Raw genomic sequence first — 12,352 nt, 5'->3', positions numbered from 1 at the left:
TAGTGCAGCATAGAGCAGTACTATCACTTCTCATGATCTTGATGCTATGCTGTTAATTTTTTCCCATCTAACTCAGTTTTTGTTTTCATAACTTTGCTTTGTGTTAATTTCTTATGTGAGGTTACTACATTTTGTTGTCTCAAAGGAACATTACATTTTAGTTAAATTATACATTATTAAGTTAATGTTGTTGATTAATACTAAAAAAATTGGTTCTACAGTACAGGAGTTCAGATTAATAGTACACCAGAATTATGCTGTTGGCCCCTGAATCTTTTTAAAGAAAGAACATATAGCAATGTAAGAATTTTGCTAGTTAGTCTCTTCATTGCTTCAGGGGTAAAAACTGTACATTGTAAACATGGTAATTATATTGCAAATATAGTTTTAGGCCTGAAGCAAATTCATTAAAACTCAGTTTGGAAACCATTAACATTTTAGAAACTAGTTATCTTAATTGGTAAACCATCCATCATTATTTATACACTAATAATGCCTCATGTTAGTCCACCTCCATTTATTTGAATAAGATTTATTAACATTTGGTTTCTTACTGTCTTGCTTCAGATCATTTTTATGTTAAAATCAATAGTTATTGTAAAACCTCCATCACTATTAGAGTTTTATGGAATAAAAGTAAATAAAGTATTTACATTTGCTGTTTGTTAGGGATTAAGTCTTCCAAACAAACCTGATTGCAATTGCAATTGTTGTTTTTCCACATCATATTTGCATAAGAATGGTTTTCTTCCATTTTTAGTTTATGTAAGGCATTACTTTTGCTGTCATAAATGGAAAAAATTTGTTGTGAGCTGAAGCAGCAAATATTCTACAGAATCAGTAAACCATATGAAACTTCAGGGATGCATGGCCACAGAGTGCCATTGAACACTGAAAAATAGATTATTGGAGATCATGCTTTCATTTTATTGTAGAGATAGCACAAGATTTATGCATATTCACCAACACATATACCTCTTCTTATTAATATGGCCATTAGTATGTTGTAAAATTAAAGTGGGGAAATTTAGTAGCTGAAATTTCAAGGCAAGTTACATTAATGCACAGTACAAACAAAATTCATCTTAAGTAGTGGGTTTTGTTCCCATAGCATCCATTACAAGGCATGCAGATGGGTACTTTGTGGGTTTGTACTATAGTCATTAATACTACATGTCACATGCTTAATTAGGCTTTCTACCTCCACCCCATTATGTACTTGCCCCTAGCACATTGATGCTTCTATTAGCAAATATTTTTGAATAGAATACTTCTGAAAATCCTGGCTCTGCATATTTTGCAACTGCATCCCATCCAATGTAAATTATGGCCCACAGCCATCCAAAAGTTGTCCATTTCTACTCTACATTGCTTTAATCTATCTACAGGTAGAAAACAAGACAATACATTCTAATTGCAAAATGGCCAACAGTCATTTCTATTAAAATAAACTTAATGATAAAGCTATATATCATAATTTTGTAGGGAAATGAAATCAAGCAGTACATTTTGCATATCTTGGGGGAGGGAAGCCATTCTTATGCAAATTTCTGATGTAAAGGAATAACATTTTAAATTAAAATTCAAGTCAGTGATATGGCATGAGTCTGAAAAAATATACTGAAATCGGAGGCCAGATAGTAGCTATTGTAACTGAAGAAATCTCTGTAGAATATTCAGAGAAGGAAACTACAGAAGGTTTGATTAACTGCAAAATCCATAACTTGGCAATGTCTTTATTAGAATAAATAAAAATGCCATTTAGAAGTAGCCAAGCTTTCAGGTTCCCTAGAAATCATCCTCAGGCAAGGCAGAACAAAACACGGAAGTTAAAAGACAAATAACCAAGCCAATCTAAAGAAATCTTTGATTAAGCCAGATGTTGGAACCATATGGTTTTCAGGTTAGTCATAGTCTGAAGTGGCAGAGAGCAAACTGAAAACATCTGCTCTGTGTTCCATCATTACCACTTCTTATGTTATTAGAATATAACTGCTAACAGGCATTTAGCAAGCTTGCAGAAAGTTATCAAAGCCTCTGAGTGGACTCTATTATGGATCATAGTGATTTATCAGAATACAGTATCTTCTAAAGCCAGAGCAGAATTTTGACCAGCTGCTCTGGCAGTTGATATGAAAGACTTTTGCAATCATGCACCAAGTACTCTGAAAGCTACAGTCACAGCAGTTGCTAACACTTTCAATGCATGAGCAATCTTGATAGAGGTCATATTTCAGTAATGGGGCAGCAGCTGTATGGAGGAGTGACAATTAAGGGCATCCATGGTTGGCTGTGTAATAGGTCATCAAAGGCAGACATATGTGCCTGTCGGCTATAGGCTGCCTATCCACAGTATAGGCCAACCTCGTCTGATATCATCTTTTTCTTCAGGAATATTGTGCCTCATGAAACTCAATAATGTACATCTTTAATCTAAACAAAACAGATGCTGTTTATTATTCATGTTGAAGTACTATAATATATGATTGGTAGCTTAGAGCAAATATGTTGCATACGTTTAATAATTACTAAAGATGTTTGAAAACAACCAAAGTCATTTTCCTTCCCAACAGTAAAGTGAAATAAATTTTAAAAATATAGTCTCCTGCTGACAACACTATTTTAAAGAACTATATTGGACTCCAGTGAAATATAGTGCAAATATTCCCCACTATCATGTTTTCTGAATTAGCATTAGCAAAACTACAGTGCTGCTCTATGGCTTTTAGAATTCCTTTTTATAACTTTTATTTTAAAAATGAAGTGATAAAGACATCTTCCAATCTTTTTCAGTAACATGGTACAAACAGCTTCCACAAAATTGTCTTTTCCCCCCAGAAGCTATAATATCAAGTAGCACAATAAATTAATTTAGAGCTGTGAAATTCTTTTGAACAGACATTTATGGCAGAATGACACTTTATTGCAACTAAATACTTAATTGACTGGGGAGGGAAAAACAAATCACACACAAATCATTTGTAGTTTCATACAAAAGATACCTCCATAAATCTTGATGACATCTTGCATATCATCATTTGGATAAATATGTGGCATTTGTTATTTTCAGTGGATGTATATGGCTGTCATCCACTTTTGACTAATTGGGGTGAGCGGTCTCTTCTGCATATAGCAGTGGTGAAGAATTTGAATGAAAGGGAATGCAACTGGTATAGGGAGGATAAGAAAATCCTCTAATGCAGGAGTGTTAAACTGCCGGCCTGCAGGCCAGTTGCATCATGTGCAGGCGGTAAACATCCCAGCTCCGGCAATGCAAAAAAAATCATGATATGTTGCAACATGTCGCGTGACGTGGCAAGTTTAACATCCATACTCTAATGGAGCAGAAACTGTTACCTGGGATCTCATACCTAAGGAGTCAAAGGACTGGATTCAACTATGAGTTAAACAAGCCTCAGAATTCTCACAAGATTTACCTTCAGTCTGCTTAAATGTAGTTTGTATATGGCCCTGTCCTTTTTGTTTAGTTTAGGAGCCAAACTTGACCTATACTGTAGCTGTTCGCATCATCTCTGTTTCAGAAGAAGCATCTATTGCAGCCACAACAGAACAGAAGCAGCTGCTAATATCAGAGACATTATTGCATTACCAGCTGATGGGTAGCAATTCAAGACAGATATCAAAGTTTAGGGAGAAATGGATAGAAATATCATGAATCCAGTATGAAAAGGGAACTAGAAAATGTTAGGGAATACTGTTCTAAAGGAGGTCACATTGAAGCTTCAGAGAGCCTTGGAGGAAATGGATTATCTCGACTTCTTTTAATCAGAATTTAGGTCTTTCTGTAGAACTGAAACAGCATTGATCATGCTCATGGATGACTTCTGAAGGGAGCAAAATGGTGCAGTGTCTCCATACCTGATCCCTTTGATCTTTACACATGGCCACATGATTGCTATTTACGATTGTTTTTGTAGAAATCAGCAAAAAAAAAACATTCATTTTGACACATTCACAATACAACCTGCAGTATGACCTGCAGTTGTAATTTTGGGTTCAATTACAGTAGTAAATAGAGGACTACCAGTAATTATGAGCATAGAATCAGGACCTTAAAGGTCAACTGGAGATTTAAAAGAATTATGCCAGATCCTACTGGCAGTGAATGTAGGTATTTCGTGGGTAGGTAGAAAGGTAGGCACTTAGTTAGGTAAACTACTACCTGATATGAAGTCTGGGTAGGTAGTGGTGGATAAAGATTACACTTGGTTTCTAAAATGTGAGGTGGTCAAGAATTTTCTTCTAATTTCTATTTAGGAAAAAAGGGCTCTTTGAAGGGTAGGATAATCTCTGATGCTGGAAGAGGCAGGCATGGACACATTGGCATTCCGGCAGTGGTCAGAAAAGCGAATGCTGCTCTTCCAAGAACCAAATTAAGGAAAGAGTAAAGGGGCATGATAGCCCCCTTGTATGTTTTGGCAAGAAAATGAAACTCTGGCCACCTCTGTAACTAATCTGGCATAGGTGTTTTTGTTTGTTTGTTTTTAAATGAAAATATGCCAGAGTGTGCATTTAAATGAAACAGATCTACTCTGTTCATTAATCCATAAAGTCAACAAAGCAAAAGCAGCCAGCCAGCCAGTAGAGCTATATTCACTTGCAAGTATGGTCCTAATAAACTGTGCCAGTCAAAATCTTGGCAGTATATTCTGTAGTAAGTGAAGTTTCCAAATTGTCTTCATACGCAGTCATGCTGTACAGTTATACATTTGGGAGGTTTCCAAGCATGGTTAACTAGCCAAACTATCCCTCCTCAGAAGATGTTGACATTCTGTCCCCTGAAGCTACTTGTTTCTAGTAGAAAGAACTTCCAGGCTTTGAACCTCATTCTTCAAAATGATTTCAGCCAGAAATACCAGCTCATATCTCTGGCTTATCTCATGACATTTTCTAATAATTGTAAAGTCTTTGCTTCCATATAAACAAGCAGCACCTACACCAAACCATACTGCTCCAGATCAGATAACTGAATACACTGGATTTTAAAGGTTTCCAGTTTTGAGTGTCATTATTCCAATTTATAATTTATTTAATACAGATTAGCCCTTACACAACTGGAACAAAGGGGGAGGAAAGCATGACACTTTTTCAGATGTCTTCAAATTGTATATTGTATAGATTATCAGGCTAATTCATTCACCCTAGATTTGGCTGAAGATATGGCTCATGATTTGACCAATATTCTTAAACTATTTGTTTTGCTGATGTCAGTATAGATGATAAATAACGTTAGAATTGATTAATGAATTTAAACACATATTGAGTTGAATATGTCATTCCCTTTAAAAAGTTGTTGCTCAATTTTTACAATACCACAAAAGGTAGAATTTTTGGCAGTTTACCGATACATAACTATTAGCATAAATGTGAATTGTGGTGACATATAAACTATTAATAAAAGAAAACAAATCATCATGGGAAGCAGCATCAACCTTCTTGAGATCAAAATTATGGAAACAAGCCTAACCCTGCAGCATCCAGGTAACACATGCAAGGCAGAGAGAGAAATAGCAAAGCAGTTCACAGGGCTATTTGATGGAGGATGCAGGAGCAGAGGGAGAGGCTTTTGACAACACAGACCTTTCCCAGAGGTAGGCCTGAATTAATTATGCAATTCTGAGCTACCCTAAGTGGCCACATCCTAGAACCTCTCAGGTTATATACAGTAGGTTAGGAAGTTATAGCTTTAGTTTGGCAAGATTCTGTCCATTAGATATAAGCAAATAAATGATTCAACTCAACTGGATTTTGCTGTGTCATCCTTGCATTTGAATCTGACAGGCTACGTGGTAGCAGACAATGAATTTCATTAAATTATCAAAATGTATCACTGTACAATTTAATAAGGCAGATAACCTAAAACAAAAAAAGACTTCATATACATTGACATGTATAACCATATACCATCTCCTTCTTTTCCTTACTTATTCCTGCTATAACTACTACCAGAAACCCCTATTATATTAATATCCACCATTCCTTATGCTGACAGAAATATATCCTGGCCAAAATTTGCAGTCTCATTTTTCAAGGTCTATTCTGCAAAAACAGAAAGGCTTGCAAGTACTGTCATTAAAGTTTTAATGCAAGACAAATTAAGGGAAAAAAAAACAACTAGTGGATTCCCCTGGCTTTGTCTCCACTCCCACAAAATAACCAGAAATTACTGTTCATAATGAGAGATGAGTAAGGTTAGCATGGCTTGTTTAACCATTTGTCAATTATATGACTGATGGCCCAGAAGCATGTCAATTAGGCAGTTTCTGAATACAGATCAAGTGCTAAGATGGTGCCCACTGTGCCCCAAAATTGAGCATTCATGAGGTTGCAGGTGCATACAGTTGAAATAGGAAAGGATGATTGATTATGAACGAGCTCCTTCCCTCTATAGAATTGCAATAGAGTGTAGTGCTGACAACAAATCCAATTCTGATCTAGAGATTGGCAGCATCTAGCCATGGAGATAGAATACAATAAAATGGCAGAGATCCTTCAAGGTAATATAAACAATAAAACATATGGCTATATGATATCACTACTTGAAGGAATGGCAGAAAACCTATAATGCACCCAGTGGTAACAGCATTACATGACAAAAAAGAACTAGACTTCACGACCATTAACCATGTTTTGTTTTATTCTGTTTTAATGTTTTTTTGTTTGTTCAGGAGTAGGGTAGACTCTATGTTTGGCCATGCTCGCAACCATCTGATAAATGAAATATGCTATCAATAGCCAAAATTGTTGGTAAAAGAAGGGAAACACTGCTTAAAAGAGGAACAGAATTTTGTCCCTTATAAAATAAGTAGATTTTTACAGATTAATTTGGATTGGCTTAAATATGTTTTGAGAATGTTCAAAAAAGAAAAACTGTACTTTTTTTATTGAAAATTTTATAAACTTTTTACAATAAAATACCTCCCCCTCTCCCACCCCGCATGACCCTCCCCCCTCCTTCCCAGAGCTGAATACAGGGTTAAAAAAAACAAAAAAAACATACAAATTAAATGAACATCAATCAACTATACATACATCCCCAAAATTAAAAGTACTTTAACTCCAATATATAGAAACAACAAATCCAACCATAGCCACATTAAACTATAAATTATTCAAAAGCTAAAAATGCTTTCTAATCCCATATTTATTCTGTACAAAATTTATCCATCTTTTCCACGCAGAATTATATCTCTCTTGTGAATGGTCTTTCAGATAAGACAAAATTTTTGCCATTTCTGATAAATAAGAAACTTTAAGAAACAATTCCTCTAGAGTAGGCAAGGAATCTTTCTTCCAATATTGCCCAATCAATAACCTTGCCGCCGTGATAAAATTCAACATTAAAGTAATCTCTTTGCCATCACAGTCTTCAATAATACCTAACAAAAATAATTGTGATGTAAATTTTATCCTTCTATTAAAAATCTTCTGAATGTTCCACCAAATCTTAATCCAAAAAGCCTTTATATTTCTACATGACCACCAGATATGATAGTACGTTGCATCCAAACAACCACATCTCCAACATTTGGGCTGTACATTCGGATACATACAAGACAACTTTTGTGGATCAAGGTGCCACCTATAAAACATTTTATAAAAATTTTCTCGTAAATTTTGAGCTTGGATGAACTTAACATTCCTCACCCAAATTATCTCCCATGTATCTAATAAAATCGGCTCTTCAAAATTTTGAGCCCATTTAACCATACAATCTTTAACTAATTCTGTTTCTGAATCCAATTCCACTAAAACATTATAAACTCTTTTTATATGAGTTCGACTTTGATCTTTAATTTGTTTCATCAAATTTATATCTTCCATAGTAAAACCCACTTTTTGATCTATACTCCATCTTTCTAATAATTGCCTATACTGGAACCAAGAATAAATAATGTTTTCTTGCGTTAATTCCTCCATAGATTTTAATTGCCAATTATTCCCTTCCCACTTAAGCAATTGTTCGTAAGAAATCCTATCCATTTTCACTCCTTTCCTTATCCCCTCTATTGCATGCCCAGGAATTCCCCACAACGGTATTCTAAAATTTAATCTATAATATTTCTTCCAGACATGCAATAAAGCAATTCTTAAAACATGGGACTTAAAAACACTATCCACCTTTTTATTATAAATTAAATACGCATGCCATCCAAATAATAAATCCCATCCCTCCAAAAAAAGTATATTTGAATTTATTAAGTTAACCCAATCACTAATCAACGTTAAGACCACCGCATCATAATACAATTTCAAATTCGGCACCTTGAGTCCTCCTCTCTCTCGAACATCTTGTATAATTTTAAGCTTAACTCTTGGTTTTTTCCCAGCCTAAATGAATCTATTAATACCCTTCTGCAAAAGCTGTACTTTTCTGATATTTGTAAAATTTGTTTTAATTAGAAACTGTACAATTTTTATTATGAGCCCATAACTTCCTTTTCAAATAAGCTTAGAAAAACAAAACTAATATTTGTTACTTTGATTCTAATTTTATTTTAACTGTATTGATTATATTTTAGATTCTGTTTTCATTTATCATATATTTCCTTTGCTTTTATAAGAGATGTGTGTAATACCCACACATATACACAAACTGCCTTTTAATTTTTCTACTAAATTTATGGGAAGAAGTGAACAGTTTGTTAAGGACAGAACACTCCATTAGTAGTTACTATAGCATTGTTATTCAAAAAATAGAACTAGGATAACCTCATAAAACCTTTCACTGGAATTTATTTAATGTATGGGAAGCCAGGGAGACTGTGTTCTGTCCCAGCCTATAGCCATCCTTGTTAAATGCACAAGGACAAAACCCCTTTTGAGAAATAGGCTGGAGTCTCAGAAGAAAACAAAGCCCCTTTTAATACTGGTAACAAACCTGCCAAATGGTCCAAAAACAAAAGTAACAAAACACAATCCAAATGGAGGAAATTGTCCACACGAAACACAATGCAAAATAAGGAATTATTCACTGGCAAAGCCAAAGAACATGATCCCATGAAGTGCTTTGCAACGATTGCCTTCAGCAACCAGCATCACCCACACCTTCCCTTTTTATTAAGCAGCCCCAAGATGTGGCTTCTCAGTGCCTTCTCCTCCTCCCTTGGAGTTGCTGTATTGACTCCCTCTGACCTGCTCTAGTTAACCGCCTTCATTTATGAGCGTCTCTAATGACCTCCAGCTGTGAGTCATCAGAGTCTGAGTCATCTTCCCCACATGGCTATGTCTCATCCTGATCACGATTGGAGGGGCCAGGCTCTTCATCAGACTGTGAGTCTTGTAACTCATCAAAGCCTCCCTCTGACTCTGATGGCTCTCCAAACCCCTCTTCCTCCTCTTCCTCCTCTGATTCCCCGGACTCAGCTGCCAGGTCCACTGGCTGGCATGGACTCACAACAGACTGAAGAGATAAGTGTACAATGAAAGAAAGGATATTCACCCCATCCCTTAATTGCTTTGTTGTGCTCAGGTTAGTCATCGAGATAGAAAAATGCCCACACAGCATGAACAAACGAGATGATACCTCCTGCCTACCAGCCATTTGGAAACCCGCCCTTATTGACAAACGACTCCCTAACACAAAAAATGACACCAGACCCAGACTCACAAAAACCACACAGGATGTCACCACCACACATCCACGCAAAAAGCAAACCCAAAGCCAGACCGGTGATGAGGCATGACTACAAACCAGAAGCCAGACCACAGCTGCATCATTAGCCACTTTAAACCCCTCCAATCCATACATGAAGCAAACTGACACCCACCATGAAGATGAGGCACGACCACGAATGCGAAGCCCAAAAATAGCAATGCAGCTCATCATTTTAAACCCCCCGGCAACTCAGACTAACCTGAGCACAACAAAGCCCCCACCCAAACAGAACACTCCCCCAGCCAATCAGAGCACAGGCAACCCCCCAGCCAATCAGAGCACAGCCAACCCCCCAGCCAATCAGAGCACAGCCAAGCTCCTAACCAATCAGAACACACCTCCATCCAATCAGAACACAGCCAAGCTCTCATCGAATCAGTTCATACCCCCACTGGCAGTTAAAAGGAGGAAACAGCTACAATCACACATTGCTCCTAGAAGCACGAAGCCAAAAGCACCAGCCTGAAGATGACGAATGAGACTTCGTCGAACGTCGCCAAGACATTTCCAATTTTACGTGGGAGAAAACCCGAATAACCAAAGACCTACATATATATAGCATTTATTTGCACATTATTTAAACATATCTAAAATAATAGTTAAATGAGACTAAAGTTGAAAAGTGCTGAAACTTAATAGTATTCTAATGCATTCTGGTATGTTTGCCCTATCTTCTCCAGACTTAATTACTGTAGTTAATTTCTCATCTCACTTTTGCTGTCTCCCTCCCACTATGAAGGTTAATTTGCTATTTATTTATTTTTTTAGTAAAGGAAGTCCAGCAAAGACACATTGTGAATGGGCTACAAAAATTCAACGAAGAAAATAACTATTTTTAAAAATACCACATTAATTTTCATGAATAAAATGTACTTTTTATCTCCTTTCCCTATTAAAAATGAAAGAAAGCAGCAATTAAAAATCATCCAGTATATATTAGAATGGAAGTGAGCTATTTTCAATTTTACAACCTTGTTAATACCATGCAATGTTATGTCGAACAATCTAAGATAGGTAGGTAAGTAGGCAGGCAGACAGACAGATATTCCCAGTTGATATATTCTGCCTTAATTCATTCTCAGTAGATTGAGTAAGTGTATGCTCAATTGCTGGTTTTCTATTCTAGAGAATATTTAAAATGGCTATCCAGAGAATACCCACAGATCAAACTCTAGTTTGATTAAAGCACAGAATCAGCAATGAGGTTGCTTAAGACAACAACTGTCTTGTTTCTTAAGAGTGTTCATTATTTTTTTGTGGAATAAAGTAATTACAGTAAGTGTAATGTAGAATGCATGTATTTATTAATGTGCAATTTATGATGTTGCATACTTCTCCTGAAGAGCTGAGTTTTATAATCTATACAGATAAATAACTCTGATATATTTGAATATTTTTCCATGGTTTTCCTTATCTGAATATTGGAGTAGAGTGTGAGAATCTACTTGGGCAATCCTGAATAATTATAGAAATCATGGGACAGGCTGATTTGAAAGGATTTCCACCTCTTCTAGAATGGAGTAGGGCAAGGGTGTCAAACCGCAGGCCAGATATGTCATCCAGAAGCTGCAACCACTCATTACTGGCAATGGCAAAACCATCCTGATATGTTGCGCGACGTCACATGATGTTACGAGTTTGACATGTCTGGAATAGGGTGTGAGGGCAGAAGGACATTGTACTGTGTTTACAATCTGGAATAATTGAGGAAAATAATTGTACTAAGTAAACAGTTATTTTTCCACATTGTAATCACAGTATATGGGTAAACCAGAACCACAACAATTTATTTTTACAACATGAACTTTACTGAAAAGATTTGAGTTTGTTCCTCAGCAATGACTGAATTAATCTAGTCTCCATTGTCTGGTTTGAGGGCTAGTTTAGCAGCACAGTCTAGAGGACTGTGTTAATCTAACCCCTAAGAATACAACCTTGTGTTTCTGCTAATTCCCCAGTTTTACATTGTTTTCTTTCCTAAATTTATCTTCAAACTAGGATAATTGCAAATACTCCCATTTAAGTGTTATCCTTGAAAATATTTGTAGTGAATATCCTGCTTCTAAGTTCCACCAGAATTAGAATGGCCAGACAATTCTCTCTCTCTTTTTATAGTATTTCAATTTAACAGTTAAAATTAGGTGACATGGAAGAGAGCATGCAATGGAATATGGTGACTCCTAGAAGGTTATAGAAAGGAAAAGGAATGCATCATTTATCCAACAAGTTTTCTTCATAATAGACTTGACTCCCATGGCAAAGATTAGTTAATTGGCAGCTTAATAGAAAACTAGTGTAGGAGGAAAGAACCATTTATGTGATAAACAGCTATAGGGAGCAACTAAGTCAGGAGTTGATTTTTACATTCTCCAAGAAGAATCTCTGATCTGTGAAATGGAAAATGCACCACCATTTCTGCATATTTTTTATTTTATTTTATTGATTTATATGGCTATTTTTCTTGCTTGCAAATGCAACACTAGGTGGCTAACAAAGTTAAAATATCAATACAAAGCTGTCAAGTATCAAAACAATAATAGCCAGAACAAAATTCATAAAATGTTCAGCGAGGAAAGCCAATCTTTATCTTGAATGAGTGCATCATCTTTCTGCAAGAAAACAATGAGAGCATCAAGGACTCCTCATTTCAACTCTGAGCTACAAATATTCTCC

Source organism: Crotalus tigris, unplaced genomic scaffold (assembly GCF_016545835.1).
Source record: "Crotalus tigris isolate CLP2741 ecotype Arizona unplaced genomic scaffold, ASM1654583v1 scf7180000019275.859293, whole genome shotgun sequence".
Lineage (NCBI taxonomy): Eukaryota > Metazoa > Chordata > Lepidosauria > Squamata > Viperidae > Crotalus > Crotalus tigris.
The sequence above is the reverse complement of the archived record's forward strand: the minus strand, read 5'-3'. Positions refer to the sequence as shown.